General features: G+C 43.1%; 1 protein-coding gene across 1 annotated transcript in view; it reads right to left on the bottom strand.

Moving 5' to 3' along the window:
• The window catches only part of LOC126184558 (nonsense-mediated mRNA decay factor SMG7-like), a 211,830-nt gene that overhangs the window by 153,062 nt on the left and 43,744 nt on the right, over window positions 1–15,024 (bottom strand). The window contains exons 2-3 of the mRNA XM_049926985.1: window positions 9,499–9,712; window positions 9,220–9,432 (exon numbers count right to left, since the gene is read on the bottom strand). The gene's annotated coding sequence lies outside the window, so the exon portion shown is untranslated. The remainder of the gene's footprint in view (window positions 1–9,219; window positions 9,433–9,498; window positions 9,713–15,024) is intronic.

Here is a 15,024-nt window from a genome sequence, read left to right as displayed (position 1 = left end):
ACATGGTACAGTTATACAACATGCTAAGACACTCCCACAGTTTTTTTTCCCCCGAAAAGAAAATTAATTTTGTATTCAATACCCCTCCAAATGATGGAGAATTTACGGCGTAAACCGTATCAATTCAGGCAGGCTTAGAATGAAGGACTAAGTAAGGAACACAAATTTTATTCTTTTCTCAAAAAAAATTCTGCTCCGAGATACAGCCCTCCAAAGATGACACTGCACATACCATTTTGAAGGTGCGAGTTTTGTAAAAAGTTTTAAAATGCTGTATTTCTGGTACAAGTCTTGATATTTTGTTGTTTTTTTTTCATTTGAAAGATAAGTGGTTTATGATTAGCACGTAATAGGCTCATAAAATTCAAAACCTAGCCTTATGTAACATAATTTTAGTTTTGAAAGATGAGTAAGACACTCATTTTTAAAACATTTTAAATGGTTCCAAAAAGTTCGTGAAAGGTCCAAAGACTTAAAGGTTTCAATTTATACAACTTCTGTGCACTCTGTTTTGCACAGAAATTAGCCAGTCAATGAACTAAAAATGTGTTCCACTGCTTCAGTATCTTCCTTTGATATAGAGTGATGCCTTCCTGCTGAACCAATAGGAACTGGAGCACTTACAATCTTCGAAACATTGTAAACAGGAAGTGAGCACTAATGGCATTGCTGCCGTCCTTCACCTGGAAACCTATATCCAGCAGCTGGTCCACGTGGTAGCATAAAGTTCACTACAGTATCATTTAACTAATAACTGGTGTCTACAATTTCTGCAATCCACCAGTCACAGTCTCTCTCTCTCTCTCTCTCTCTCTCTCTCTCACACACACACACACACACACACACACACACACACACATACACACACACAAAAACACACAAACATCCCCCGTCTCAGGTTGTGAATCTGAAAATTATCCTGCTGTTTCAGAGGTGCTGGCCGAACAAACAAAATTTCTTCTTTCTTGCTCTTTAATGTGCATGCAATATGAGTTAGCCCATCACTTTGAGTCGAAAAATGTGTTGTCTGCATTCCTATCACAGCTGTAGTTAGTTTGGAACATTCTTCTTTTTTCCGCTCACAGAATTCTTTGATTTCCTCTTTGGGCAAAAGAATGAGGGCTGTGGATGCGTAAAATTTCACGACTCTCGTAAATGCCTCAGCATTCTGAATCACAGCTGTATTTGGTCTGTAAAGATTATGTTTTGTAGCATAGTGCTTCAGCAGGCTGTCCACACTATCACAAGGCCACTTCCCATGACCAGTAGCACTGTATACCCAGTCAGTTGGCACAAGCGACTTGCTCAATTCAGACAGCTGGTAACGATTTTTAAAATGACTAGGAACACCATCAGAGATAATGATGATCTCTGCCTCTGTTTGCAGTTGAAGAATTTTGCACATTGCTAGCAAAGCATGTGCTGAGCCATGTCTTGTGTCATTTATAATTGCAACATTTGTGGTCTTGTTTTGAAAATATGTCACTCCTGTAAAAACTGAAACCTGCTCATTACTCCAATGGTACCGTTGTACTTCTTGTTGGAGAATTACAGACCAGTTCTCAGCAAAATCTCAGTGAAGCACTAAACATAGTTCGTCAGCCTGTACACATCCTGTCACTTGTGCAATGTGGTGTTGTTGCAATGTCTTCAGATGCTAATGTGTTACTGCTTTCATTGACCATTTACCAAGTTCATCAATGAAACTGTCAAAGGCAACAGTTTACTTAATTAGTTTATTTTCCTCCCATGTTGGATATGTAATTTATGCAGTTATATCTGCTACGTCTTCCAGGCCAAGTGTCTGTAAAGATGGTCCTCCCTTTCCATGGCAGTCACCACATTCTTGAAACAAACAAGTCTCTCGCTTTACATCACAGAGTACTAAAGGCATCACACACCCAACCAAGGTGTCATATGACATGGGCTCCAGTAAGTTCCTCAAAGTTACCACACAAAGTTCAAAATCCACGCAGTACACACATCAACCGTCATCCCTAGGCCTTAGTGCATAAAATTTTGATCTTCCAATATGTGAAGTTGTATAGTTGCTCTTATAAACTACAGAAGTTTCTTTAATACTGCGAGTCATGTACCTCTTCACTTTCACATCTTTTTGACCTTCAACTGTTACAGTTATAGTGTCTTTTTTGCTGGCACTCTAGCGAGAACAGTCCCATTCATCTCCCAGATAAAATGACTGCACTGTTTGAACTGGAGCTGCTTCTACAGGATGACCATAATACGGATCAGGTCCCCCAAAGACTACTTTTACAAACCTCACATTTCCTGATTTGCTATCATCTACTTTCATACTGATGAACGTGGTTCAAAATTGTTTTCTTTGAAAATGTCTGTGGAATAATAGTTAAAACTTGCACCTTTTCATTGTACGATGCACAATATTCAAGAGGTGAGTTGATATTTGTGAAAAATTCCTGGCACGAGGTGTAAGAATACTGAATTTCTACTTTGAAGAGTGTGGTCAGGTTTGCTGTAGCGTATTCATCCATAGCTTTAGTAATTTCTCTGTGTTTTCTTGACGCATAGAGCTTATGACTCGACTTCACTGACCATGGTTTCTTCACAGGACTAACATCTACCTCTGTAGTTGACTAATTCGGGGTATTTAATTCTTCCTCTACTGATGCAAAATCTACATCATCTGCAGCATGGGAGGCTTCACCTTGCTCAAATATTATCATTGTTGTTATTCTGTCAAAACATTTAGAACACAAAAAGTCGTCACTAGAAACCTCTTCACTTTGAAACAGAGTCTTCAAATTAGAACACTTATTCCCAACTTAAACAAAGTCTGTTTTTTGTTTTTGTTTGTCTTATATATTACTCTTTTATTGATATGCAAATGGTCAGCACCCTTTACTCTCTTGTGGCCCCAGTCAGAAGACATTTCAAATTCACAAAACACACTGCAGCTGTGCCAAGTGGCAAATTCCTCGCAAAAACAAAGAACTCACTGGATGGTCTCAGATTTCTTAGAAGCCTCTTCAGTAAACAAATTAGCACTGAACAACTACCATATAGAAACCTGCAATGAACAAAAACGACAAAGAAACTGACAAGAAACTACAACAAAATGTACAAAATATCTGCAACAATGAATGTGAAAAGAAATAAATGCAACAAAGACAATAGAAATGAACACTGTAACAAATAAATTAGTAAGAAGCAATTTTAGTGAAGACATATGTTACCCTTAAAAGTTAAAAAAATGATTGTTTAAAAATAAAACCTGCCCAATTTAAAAGTGGAAGCTCTCCTTTACACAGAATATAGTACTCCATGGTACTGATCAACAGAAAAAATGTAACTTTTCTCGATTGGAATTTTGAGAAAAAAAAATTATATAAAAAAAATTCAATAGGTGACAGTAAAAGTACTTTGACAGGTATGTCCAAACAGAGGATACCATTGTAATCATAAAGCAATCATCTTTCAAATAAAAAGAACTCTAACAAAATATCTAGAACTGTTACAGAGATACAGCATTTTAAATTTTTTTTACGAAATTCACATCTTCAAAATGGTGTTCGCAGTGTCATCTTTGGCGGCCCATATCTGGGGGCAGGATTTTTTTTTTTTTTTTTTTGGAGAAAACAAAAATTGTCTCTCTCTTACTTACTCCAGATTTTAACATAGTCTAATTTCATTAACATCCGAGACTATTAAGGTAACCCCCTGCCTGAAGTGATACAGATTAGGCCTTACACAAAATGAAACTACAATGAAAAATGCAAGTCAGATTTTTGAGCTGAACTTAAACATGCTTGTAAATGTACTATAACATGATAGAGACACCATACACTTCCACCCATACTCAAATCTCCATACAAATTCAGGCAAAGAAGTAATGTTTTGTCTTAAGAACATGATAACATGTAAAACAACAAAACCTTGTTCAGGTAGACAAATGAGTTGTTAGTTAATAATACACTCTATTCCTTACCGTGTGACAACTGAATTACAAACAGAATCTAGTAAGTAGTTTATGTATCTTTCTCTATTATTTATTTCATTTTAAGTAAGGTGCCGTTGGCCATGGGCACACTGGGAAACATTAAAACACAATGCTACATTGAGGAACAAGAGAAGTTGTGCCTGAGGGGAACATTAGCTGTTTTCCCACCCCTTGTGGTCCCTCTTCTGTAGATGCCCACACCAACACAAAGCCTTGTCCTTAGCTCAGGCCCAAAAACATGCTGTTATTATGCAGTGTCATATCAACAGTTGCTGCATGTCATGTGACATCATAATGAAACAGTTATCCTCAAACAAATCTCTGTATTTGTAATATGTTGCAGTCACTATGTAATTTCTCAAAATGCTTGTGTTGTTCAAGTGAAACATGTAAAAATAAAGAAAATGTTACATGCGACTTGTGGCTGCTCTACAATTTTAAACGCCTATCACTTTTTACGTGGCAACACTGAACTGTAATCACACATTTCACTTGTGTTTATCAATGGAGTTACAACCAATACTACACAACAGTACTGTGTTTATCACTTTTCTCCCAGAGTGAACCAAAACCGTGAAGTTGTTCTCTACTATGTCTTTTGCTCTAATAACCTATCAAACATGACAAGTGGCAAAATTCACTCTACTCTCATTACAGTTTTGAGCATAAGGTACAGTATGTAGCAAGCATGGCACTGTATACCATCAGCAAATAATTCACATGAAACACAATATCATATGTATCTATAAAAATACCACATGCACAGGGACATGTTTTTGACAGCATGTCTCATCCACAGCTGTTGCACCCTTGATCCATTCCAGTCAAGAAGATCCACTATTCAACAGAGTGTAACACCTAGAATAGAACAGAGGCAAACTGAACCTAGATGCAACTGAAACAGGGTAAATGAAGGATGAAATAGTATGGTTGGTGACCCCCCCCCCCCCCCCATAGCTAGCATACAGTGGGCAACATCCCATTCCCAGCAACCCTGCCCCTGCTCCAGAGGTAGATTAAAACCTTATAACTGAGAATAAAAACCACTTTCACAAAGACATCTGAGAACCAAGTCAAACACCCGTGAATCGTCCGCCAATAGTATGGGAAATGAGAAGGCATTAAACCAAGATACGAGCTACTGTCTGAAAGGCTCCACAACCATAATATATTGTAAGTGTGTGTGCGCGTGTGAGAGAGAGAGAGAGAGAGAGAGAGAGAGAGAGAGAGAGAGAGGGGGGGGGGGGGGGTTGCCCTCGTTACACAAAATACAACTGTGGGTTAACCTGATATGAACAATTTAGAGATGACAGAGGACTGCAGATTCCTTCAGGGGAAGTGGAAGGAAGAGCATCATGCTGCAGTAGTCTCCTTGATTGTGCTGAGTTGATTACACAGTGTAGTAAGCCACCAGATGCTGTTCCATTTTCGAATGAGCAGATCTCATGTGCTCCCATAAATCGGCACCTGGGATCGGCAAACTCAACGGGGAGCACATAAGTGCTCCTCGAGGCAAATAGTAGGCCAGTTCATTCCCCATTATACCCACATGATTTGGGACCCAGAGAAAGACAACTGTGTACGCAGCATGATGAATGTCAGCGAGGTCATGAATAGCAAGGATCAAAGGTTGCCTACAACAGCATGTCAGCAGCCTGAAGATTGCTCATTGGGTTGTACACACTAAAACACAGTCAAGGGTGGCCTGTTTAATAAAATGGAGCATTTTGCTAATGGCTTGTCAGCTCTGCCATAAACACACTACAGATTTTCGGCAGTGAATGGTGTTCCACACTGGCAGGAGATGTAAAAGCATATCCTGTCTGATCCACAGTTTTACAGCCGTTTGTGTTAAAGATGATAGCACACTGCATCTCTGAACTGGATGTATCAGATGCTGAAAGGTCATGGGGCAACCTTTTGGCCCTTGGAAGAGATTGGTCCTAATCTGTGGCCTGGGCACTATCCAAGGGGAAGGGGGGGGGGGGAGGGGGGAGGGGTTTGTGTGGGGAAGGAGACCAGACAGCGAGGTCATCGGTCTCATCGGATTAGGAAGGACGGGGAAGGAAGTCGGCCGTGCCCTTTGAAAGGAGCCATCCCAGCATTTGCCTGGAGCGATTTAGGGAAATCACGGAAAACCTAATCCAAGGGAGGAGTGTGCAAGAAAACACGGGAGCACAGTCCAGTGAGGGGAGATGGAGATCTTCACACAGGGAAGCAAAATGTAGTCCAACTGGTAATCCCACCTGAAAGCAAGTATCAGGATGACCCCTCGTATGCAAAGGAAGGGCATATATAGGATAATCAGAGAATTGACAAATGGTGACTGCAGAGGACACCTAGAGCTGGTACCGTCAAATCTGAAGTGGGAAGACCCCCTTTTCAGCAAGGAGACTGTGGGGCTAGCGTGGTGGACTGGGTCTAACAGTTTCAAAGCTGAAGGAGCTGCCAAGCCATAAATCCGGCAACCATAGTCCAGTCAGGACAAAACCAGGGCCAGGTAAAAACGGATAAAAGTAGCATGACCTGCACCAAAAGATGTTTGGGTACGGAAGCAGAGTGTGTTGAGCTTCCTTATGCAGTTAGTCTTCAGGTAATGAATATGGGGGCAGACGAATCAGCTCTTTATCAAAAGAAGCCTAAGAAATGGTACTGTGTTACAATGTCAAGGTGCTGGGTACTTGAGTTCCAGGTCAGGATGGGCCATGGTACAACAACAGAAATGCATTACCCACATTTTTGTACGAGAGAATTGGAAAGCATGGGAAAAATCCCAAACAGAGACTAGCCAGATGGCAAATAAGAGCTAGCATTCAGCAGGGGCTACTGAGTGGGAGCTGTACCAAATGCAAAAATTATTGACGTACAATGCAGGGGTGACCAGTGGCCCCACGAAGGTCACTAGCCCATTGGGAATGAGGAAGAGGGTGACACTCAACACAGAGCCCTGTGGGACATTGTTCTCTTGGACCTGTGGGGAGCTAAGTTTAGTGCCTACTTTAACCCGGAACAACTGGTGGGACAAAAACTAATGAATAACAATTGGTAGGGGGCCTCGAAAGTCTCAGTCATGAACTGCAAGTAAAGTATGAATGAAATAACTACAATGAGTTGGCTCTAAAGCAACTGAGTGATTGGAAAACATGGATATCGAACTTTGATTTTTCCTTTTTTCTTTAACTGGCTCTTTATATTTCACAGAATTAGGTGTACTGCTGGTGGTTCGCATCTTCCTAACACAATATTTTGACATCATAACTTGGTGTCTTTATAAGGTGTTTCCTGAGACTGGTCGCTTTGTTGACCATGTCCCTATTTATGCCTTGTGTTCACTATGCCGTCCATACCTGCTGTGGCTGTATCTTTCGATGGGCACAGATGCCACAGTGAACACCAGGCACCGCCCAGGCATAAATATGGGACCAGGTCAGCAACGCAACCATTCTCAGGAAACATCTGATGAAGAAAGCGAGTTAAAACTTTGAAATATCGTATTGGGAAGACACGGACCACTGGTAGTACACCCGATTCTGTGAGATGACAACAAATCACCAGGAAAGTCCATGTAGTTAGTTGTTTATGATTGTCCAACAGCAGCAAATGCTAAATAAATTTTCCAAATGGACCATACTTGCATTTGTCTTAATATATTTTAATAGCCCAGAGAAAACCTAATCTGGAGTGTTTAATTTTAGTGCCAACTCCTCCCAAATCTGGGGGCAAGATCAAAGATTAGCTGGTGTAACTTGATTATGGCAAATATGATCTGTTTGTCTTTCATATGAATATAAACATTCCCATATAAGCTGTCCTTTCCTCCTCCTTGGGTAAAATTTTTCTAAAAACAAATTCAACTCTTTTTCATGATCTCAACAATGAAAGTAAGGTTTCAATGCCTGTAACTAATTATGTTCTGCCATCACAACATAAAGAGACATGGAATGAAATGAGGAATGCACTTCAATTACAGCAGTAAGGCCTTGTGGCACTAACCTTACTGAAATCCTACCTAAAAAGGTTACATATCTGATATACTGAGTATTTGCTTCCACATGCTATAGCACCTGTAGCTTGATGGTTGCTACTGGTACAGGAATTGCTACAGCTCCTCACTCTGTAAATTGTTAATGTTATCTTGTACAGGATTCTTTAACCCTTTGCACTCAGCGACGTAGACACAGAGCACCTCCGTGTGTTCCTATTTAAATCACCGCCACCTGGGCTGGCAGCAAGTGCACCACAGAGAACTGCACGAGTCTCTCTGTGGAACCAATGAGGCCACTGACCAATAAATAGAGTTTACATTAAACTAGAAAGTGTGCTTTCATTCAAATATATTTACATAAGCATTACAACACAAAGCTTTTTTTTTCACTTAGACATTCGTCTAAAGGCTCCACAATCTCTTCCTCATGAAGATCTAGCAATTTTGTACCTACTAGAGTGTAATAACTACAAACTCACTCTCAATGTAACTGTTACAGTTCACCCCGCGTTAACCCAAGTTTCTCTAGATAGCCGTACTATGAGAAACTGATGCTTAGTACAGTCAGATTCAAGAAGGTTGCATGTAAAAGCTACAAAAAATCATTCTGATTGAGGGGGGGTTTACACTGGAGTGGAAAACAAAATTCGCAATGACGAGAGGCACTCACCACTGGAGTGGAAAGGGTTGATTACTTCCTCTTAAGAATTATTGTCAATAATATAATTGTGTTTAGATGTTGTAGCATTAGCAGTGTAAGCAACATAAGAAAACTATTTGTGGTGTATTTCCAGCTGCACAGAGAGGACAGTACTTCTCATGTTTTTCACATTCCACCAGCAGAAAATAATAACCAAAAATCTTACTATATTTAAACCTCACACAACACTTTCCACGTGATACATACTTAAGTACTCTCTGTATGAATTTCTCAGACTAACTCTGCTTTTCATCCATGAATAATACAAATTCATTTCTCTCAAACAAGGATCTCTTTTGAAACTAGTTCTATGCTACTGTACAGTTTCAATGAATACAGAGACAGATATTTATCTACTCCATAACCAGTGTTCATCAATTACAAGAAACAGAAATAATTCACGAGCTGCTGCTGCTGCTGCTGCTACTACTACTACACCAACAATGGATTTTAACAATAAATTAACAGTCAATTTTTCTACAATAGCACAAGATATAACTAGTGTAGTCAGCTCTGCAAATATGTGTGTTTCCATCAGCAAGAGAAGCCACAGACCTTTTCCGTACAGGAACACTCAAAATCTTTCTTGGCAGACAATGTGTCACCTCATATGCTGTACAACCTTCTTCAATGTGCACGTCCAATGCACATACAGGCCACCTACTGACTGGAGCCAAAGTTGCCACTATTTGTGCTTCCACCCATTCTCTTGGATCAGTTGAAGCAGAGTCAGGAACTATAGTGACTTCCTGCTAAGTAGATATTGAACTGATAATTCATTATGTATTCTTTTCTATGCATTCTTTTCTACAGCTATTAACCTCAGAATCCTACCTTGGCAAACAGGCATCTGGATGTCTGACACAAATTTAATTCTATTAGGGGATAGAGTTATATACAGTCATCACTGTGGCATAATCACGGATCACATCTCTTGTACCTATTAAAACTGAGCGAAGTGGCCACGTCACTCAATGTGTGATGAGGAACATCAGCTGTATGTCCATCAGCATGAAGACAGATGGTTGTGAAGTACAAAACCTGTTTCCTGGAAGAAAATAAAAATTTCAATAGTGTTAATAGTATAAAACATTTTCATGAACATTCACAATTAAATGTACTATTAAGTTCTTCCTACCAATTTCATGAAAACTAAATGTCAAGCTTCCCCCCCCCCCCAAATGTCCGTCTCTCTCTCTCTCTCTCTCTCTCTCTCTCTCTCTCTCTCTCTCTGAAAGGGGAGGGGGGGGGGGGGGGGGGGGGGGGGGGAGGAGATTTCTTCCCGACATGTACGCTGCCCTGCATGACGTGTACGTAGTATTGGCTTGTCTTGTAGTCCCTACACTTGTGGGTGCGTGCGTGCGCACACACACACACACACACACACACACACACACACATTCATTCAAGTACAACTCACTCACCCTTGACCATTGTCTCTTCTGGCTGCTGTGGCTGGACTGCAACTGTATGCTAATACCATGTTACTTTGGCACTATCTCTGATAGTGGCCTGAATTCAGTGATGAACGGAGTCCACAAGTTTCTGAAGGTATAGAAATTCCAGCTGAAGCCACTGACCCAATCAGATCCCATGGAGCTACCAAATTGTGGTGGTGATGATTGTTACCTTTCACCCACTGTTCAATGTAACCCCAGATAATTTCTGTGAGCTTAAGACTCTATGATTTAGGAGGCCAGTTGAGGTGTTACAGTGTGCCCTCCTCAAATGAGAAATAACGGCTTGCAGCCCTGATACCAGGGACAATACTGTCTTGGGAAACTGAACATTTCACAGCATACTCATCATGAGAAACACCCTGGTTCATGTTAAAGTAACCTGAATGAGTCTGCCAGTGTCATTGAAATGCAAACCTGAAACATCACAGAAACATCTGACTTACACTATCTGATAAAAAGTACAAAAAGTTGTATGTAATGCTGAATTGACAACTAGATATCATAAGAAACAGACCTGCCACTTGAAATGGACACAGGGATTACTATGTTGTCATTAGAGAACCAGTAACAGCACAATGGAACGGCGAGTACAGCTCAGTGACTTCCAATATGGACTAGTCACTGGATGTCACCTGAATAAGAAATCCATCAGGTACATTTCAGCCCTTCTAAAACTGTCCAAGTTAACTGTTGGTGCTGTGATCGTGAAGTGGGAATGCGAAGAAACAACCACAGCTTACCAGGCCAGGCAGACCTCATGTACTGATGGACAGGGACCATAGAGCATTGTGGAGTGTGGTTAAAAAAAATGTTAAAGTGATGCTTGAAGGATGTGCTGGATTGTTCCGGCAATTTTAAGTCGCACCTCTGCTTGGTGGCTGGTGCACTTGGGGGCGCTCATCAGAAACTAGCTCCTAGACTGTTGAGGGAGTGCCCTTCGCGAAAAACGCGTGGTGCACAGCTGAGGCGAAGAGCTCTGTGTCGACTCGGTGACTTGGTCCAAGGGAGGTCTTCCTGTTCACCACAGAAGTTGTGTGGTGCGGCTTGGACGTAATGGGTCAAAATGTTAATGGTTGGTGTCATGGCCACACCATTGATCTGCAGTTCTTGTACCCCGATTTCGGCATTTGTTTGAATTACCAGTTTTTTAGGAGTGGTATTACGATGGTGTATGGGGTCGCTGACACAAAAAACAGATAGCCTGTTGCTGAATGAGCAGCACTCATTTGCGTTAACTACTTGTTACAGAAAATACCTTACAGTGAAAAGAGGTGCTATTTTGTGTGCAGCAACCAGGACTGGAATTCTGTGGAAGCTCCTGGACAGCAGAGGCTACAGATTAATTATGGACTTTGTGTGGTGGGTTATGTGCACTATCAACAGCTGCGGAATAAGGGCTGTGATGTCTGTGTGTGATGCCATGTGCTAATATGGGAGTGCGGCTCACATCACTTGTTCCAGCATTGTTTCTATTGATTTCATCTTTGCCTCCAGTGCAGCACCAGCATTAGTTTTCACTTCAGAACTTGTTAATTTCCTTGTATCTGTGTGTGTGTGTGTGTGTGTGTGTGTGTGTGTGTGTGTGTGTGTGTGTGTGTGTGCGCGTGTGTGTGTGTGTGTGTGTGCGCGCGCGCGCACCAGGATACATTCACTTATTTCTTTAGCTTTTGTTTCACCAGGATAAAATCAGCTTGATTTCTGATGGTCTTCTCGTCACTATCAGCAGGTGATGTCCATGTGCACGGCCTTCTGCTAGTAGACATTAATATGGGGTTTGTCTATCCTGCACCTTTATAATGGCTTGAACTCTAATGGGGACACTTTCAGAGGTGTAAATGTCTGTGGTGGAAAGGCAGTCAATTCTTCCTCGACAGCCAAAGTCAGAGATGGTATCGGCAGTGTTGTCAGACGCTGGGGTCTGGAGGAAAGCCAATATTCTAACTCGTCCCAAAGGTGTTCCATTGGGTTCAAATCATGACTCTGGCGAAGCCAGCTAATTTCAGGAACATTACTGTCGACAAACCATTGTCTCGCAGATGCTGCTTTATGACAGGGTGCATTTTCATTGAGGGGGATTAATGTTTCCTTCACTACATGAGTCATATCCTACAAACTTTGGGATGAGACAAATTAATGTGACAAAGAAAAAATATTGGCTCTAGTTTCTGTGATATACAGTAGGTGGATGATTGGTTGGTTTGTGGGATTGAAAGGGACCAGACTGCTAGGCCATCGGTCCTTTTTCCAAAAACTTCGAACACCCACAAAAAACATAAACGAACAATGGAGATTACAGGAGAAGACACAGCACAAGAAAGACTCAGACAGAGACCAGACAAAAGGAATTAAAATCACACACAGAGTGACAATGGTTGGCCAACCAGAGACAAAAAAGAAAAAGCCAACCACCAAGAAACACACTAAAAAAAAAACAGTCTAAAATCTTAGGCTAAAGGCCAAACTTAAAAAAGCTTACATCAAGTGATAAAAGCCCCCTGCCCGAACGAAACGCAAAACTAAGCCTACCATGGCAGTGTCATGTGTTAAAAGGGCAGGGAGCGTATCGGGCAGCTCGAACGTCTGCCTGAACGCAGTTAAAAGGGGACAGGCCAACAGAATGTGGACTACCGTCAAAGCGGATCCGTAGTGACATAGAGGTGGGTCCTCACAGCGCTATAACTGGCTGTGCGTCATCCGGGTGTGGCCACTGCGCAGCCGCCAGAGAACAACAGACTCCTTCTCAGAGACCCTCAAGGAGGAGCGCCACGCACTGGTAGCCTCCTTGATGACCCGAAGTTTGTTGGGTGAAGGCAGGGAGCGCCATTCTTCACCCCAGGTGCGAAGTACCTTCTGCCGCAAAACGGAACTGAGGTCACTCTCCAGAAGGCCAATCGATAAGGCTGGTGCACCGACAGCCTGTTTGGCCAGCACGTCAACACGTTAATTTCCTAAGATGCCACCATGACCCGGTGTCCACACCAAGACCACAATGTGGCCGCAATGGGCAAGAGTATGGAGGGACTCCTGGATAGCCATCACCAGACGAGAGTGAGGGAAACACTGGTCGATAGCTCGTAAACCACTCAGGGAGTCACTACAGATAATGAAGGACTCACCTGAGCAGAAGCGGATGTACTCTAGGGCACGAAAGATGGTGACCAGCTCGGCAGTGAAAACGCTGCAGCCAGCCGGCAATGAGTGTTGTTCATAATGATCCCCTAGAGTGAGAGCATAACCGACACGACCAGCAACCATCGAACAGTCAGTATAGACCACGTCAGAGCCCTGAAAAGCGGCAAGGATTGAAAAAAAAAAAAGCGGCAGCGGAAGGCAGCAGGAGGGACCGAGTCCTTCAGGCTCTGTGCCAAATTGAGCCAAAGGCATGGGCGGGCCACACACGACAGGGCTGTACACAGAGGGGCGCAGAAAAGAGGTGGAAGAGGGAAAGGACCAAGCCCAGAGAGAACAGCTCTGACGCGAACTGCGATCGTACAACCTGACTGAGGCCGGCGTTCTGGGAGATGGAAGACAGACTGAGGGAACAGGAGATGATAATTTGGATGCCCAGGCAAGCTACAAATGAGTGTAGCATAAGCAGCCAGTAAACGTTGGCACCGGAACTGCAGTGGAGGGACACCTGCTTCCACAAGTATGCTGTTCACAGGGCTCGCCCGGAAAGCTCCAGTGGTAAGTCGGATACCGCTGTGAAGGACAGGGTCCAGCACCCGCAACGCAGAAGGGGATGCTGAACCATAAGCCAGGCTCCCATAATCCAGACGGGATTGAATTAACGCATGGCAGAGCCTTAAGAGGGTAGACCAATCGGCTCCCCAGCTGGTGTGGTTCAAGCAACGCAGAGCATTAAGATACCGCCAACACATCTGTTTAAGCTGCCGAATATGAGGGAGCCAAGTCAATCAGGCATCAAAAACCACACCCAAAAACCGATGTCACAGCAAGAGGTTCACCGTCAAGATAAAGCCATGGCTCAGGATGAACAGTGCGTCGTTGGCAGAAATGCATAACACAGGTCTTGGCAGCTGAAAACTGGAAGTCGTGCACTACAGCCCAAGACTGTGCCTTGCGGATAGCACCCGGCAGCTGCCATTCAGCAGCTGCAATGCCAGTGGAGCTACCGTATAGGCAAAAGTTGTCAGCACACAAGGAAGCTGAGACAGACGTTCACACCGCCGCAGCGAGCCCATTGATTGCAATTAAAAAGAGGCAGACACTTAAGACAGAGCCTTGTGGGACCCCATTCTCCTGAACTCGGGACGAACTATGGGAGACCACAAATTGCACGTGGAAGGAATGAAGCCACAAAAAATTGTGAATAAAAATCGGCAGTGGACCCCGAAGACCCCAACCATGAAGCGTAGAGAGGATGTGATGTCGCCATGTCATATCATATGCCTTCCTCATGTCAAAGAACACACAAGATTATCGGCGGCAGAGCGGCCCTTACGGAACCCACCCTGAGACGGAGCCAGAAGGCCCCGAGACTCAAGAAGCCAACTCAACCGCCAGCTCACCATGCGTTCGAGCAACTTGCAATAAACGTTGGTGAGGCTAATGGGGCGGTAGCTATCCACCTCCAGGGGGTTCTTGCCAGGTTTCAAAAAGGGGAGTATGGTGCTTTCCTGCCATTGGAACGGGAACTCACCCCCAATCCAGATACAGTTGTAAAGGTCTAGGAGGGGTCGCTGGTAGTCCACCAAGAGGTGTTTGAGCATCTGACAGTGGATGTGATCTGGCCCGGGAGCCGTATCAGGGCAAGCGGCTAGGGCACTTTGGAATTCCCACTCACTGAACAGTACAGTGTAGGATTCAGGTTGGCACGTGTGAAATGAAAGGCTCTGACGTTCCAACCGCTCTTTCATGGAGCAGAAGGCCAGTGGGT

The sequence above is a fragment of the Schistocerca cancellata genome, chromosome 4, assembly GCF_023864275.1.
Source record: "Schistocerca cancellata isolate TAMUIC-IGC-003103 chromosome 4, iqSchCanc2.1, whole genome shotgun sequence".
Taxonomy (NCBI): Eukaryota; Metazoa; Arthropoda; class Insecta; order Orthoptera; family Acrididae; genus Schistocerca; species Schistocerca cancellata.
The sequence above is the reverse complement of the archived record's forward strand: the minus strand, read 5'-3'. Positions and strand labels throughout refer to the sequence as shown.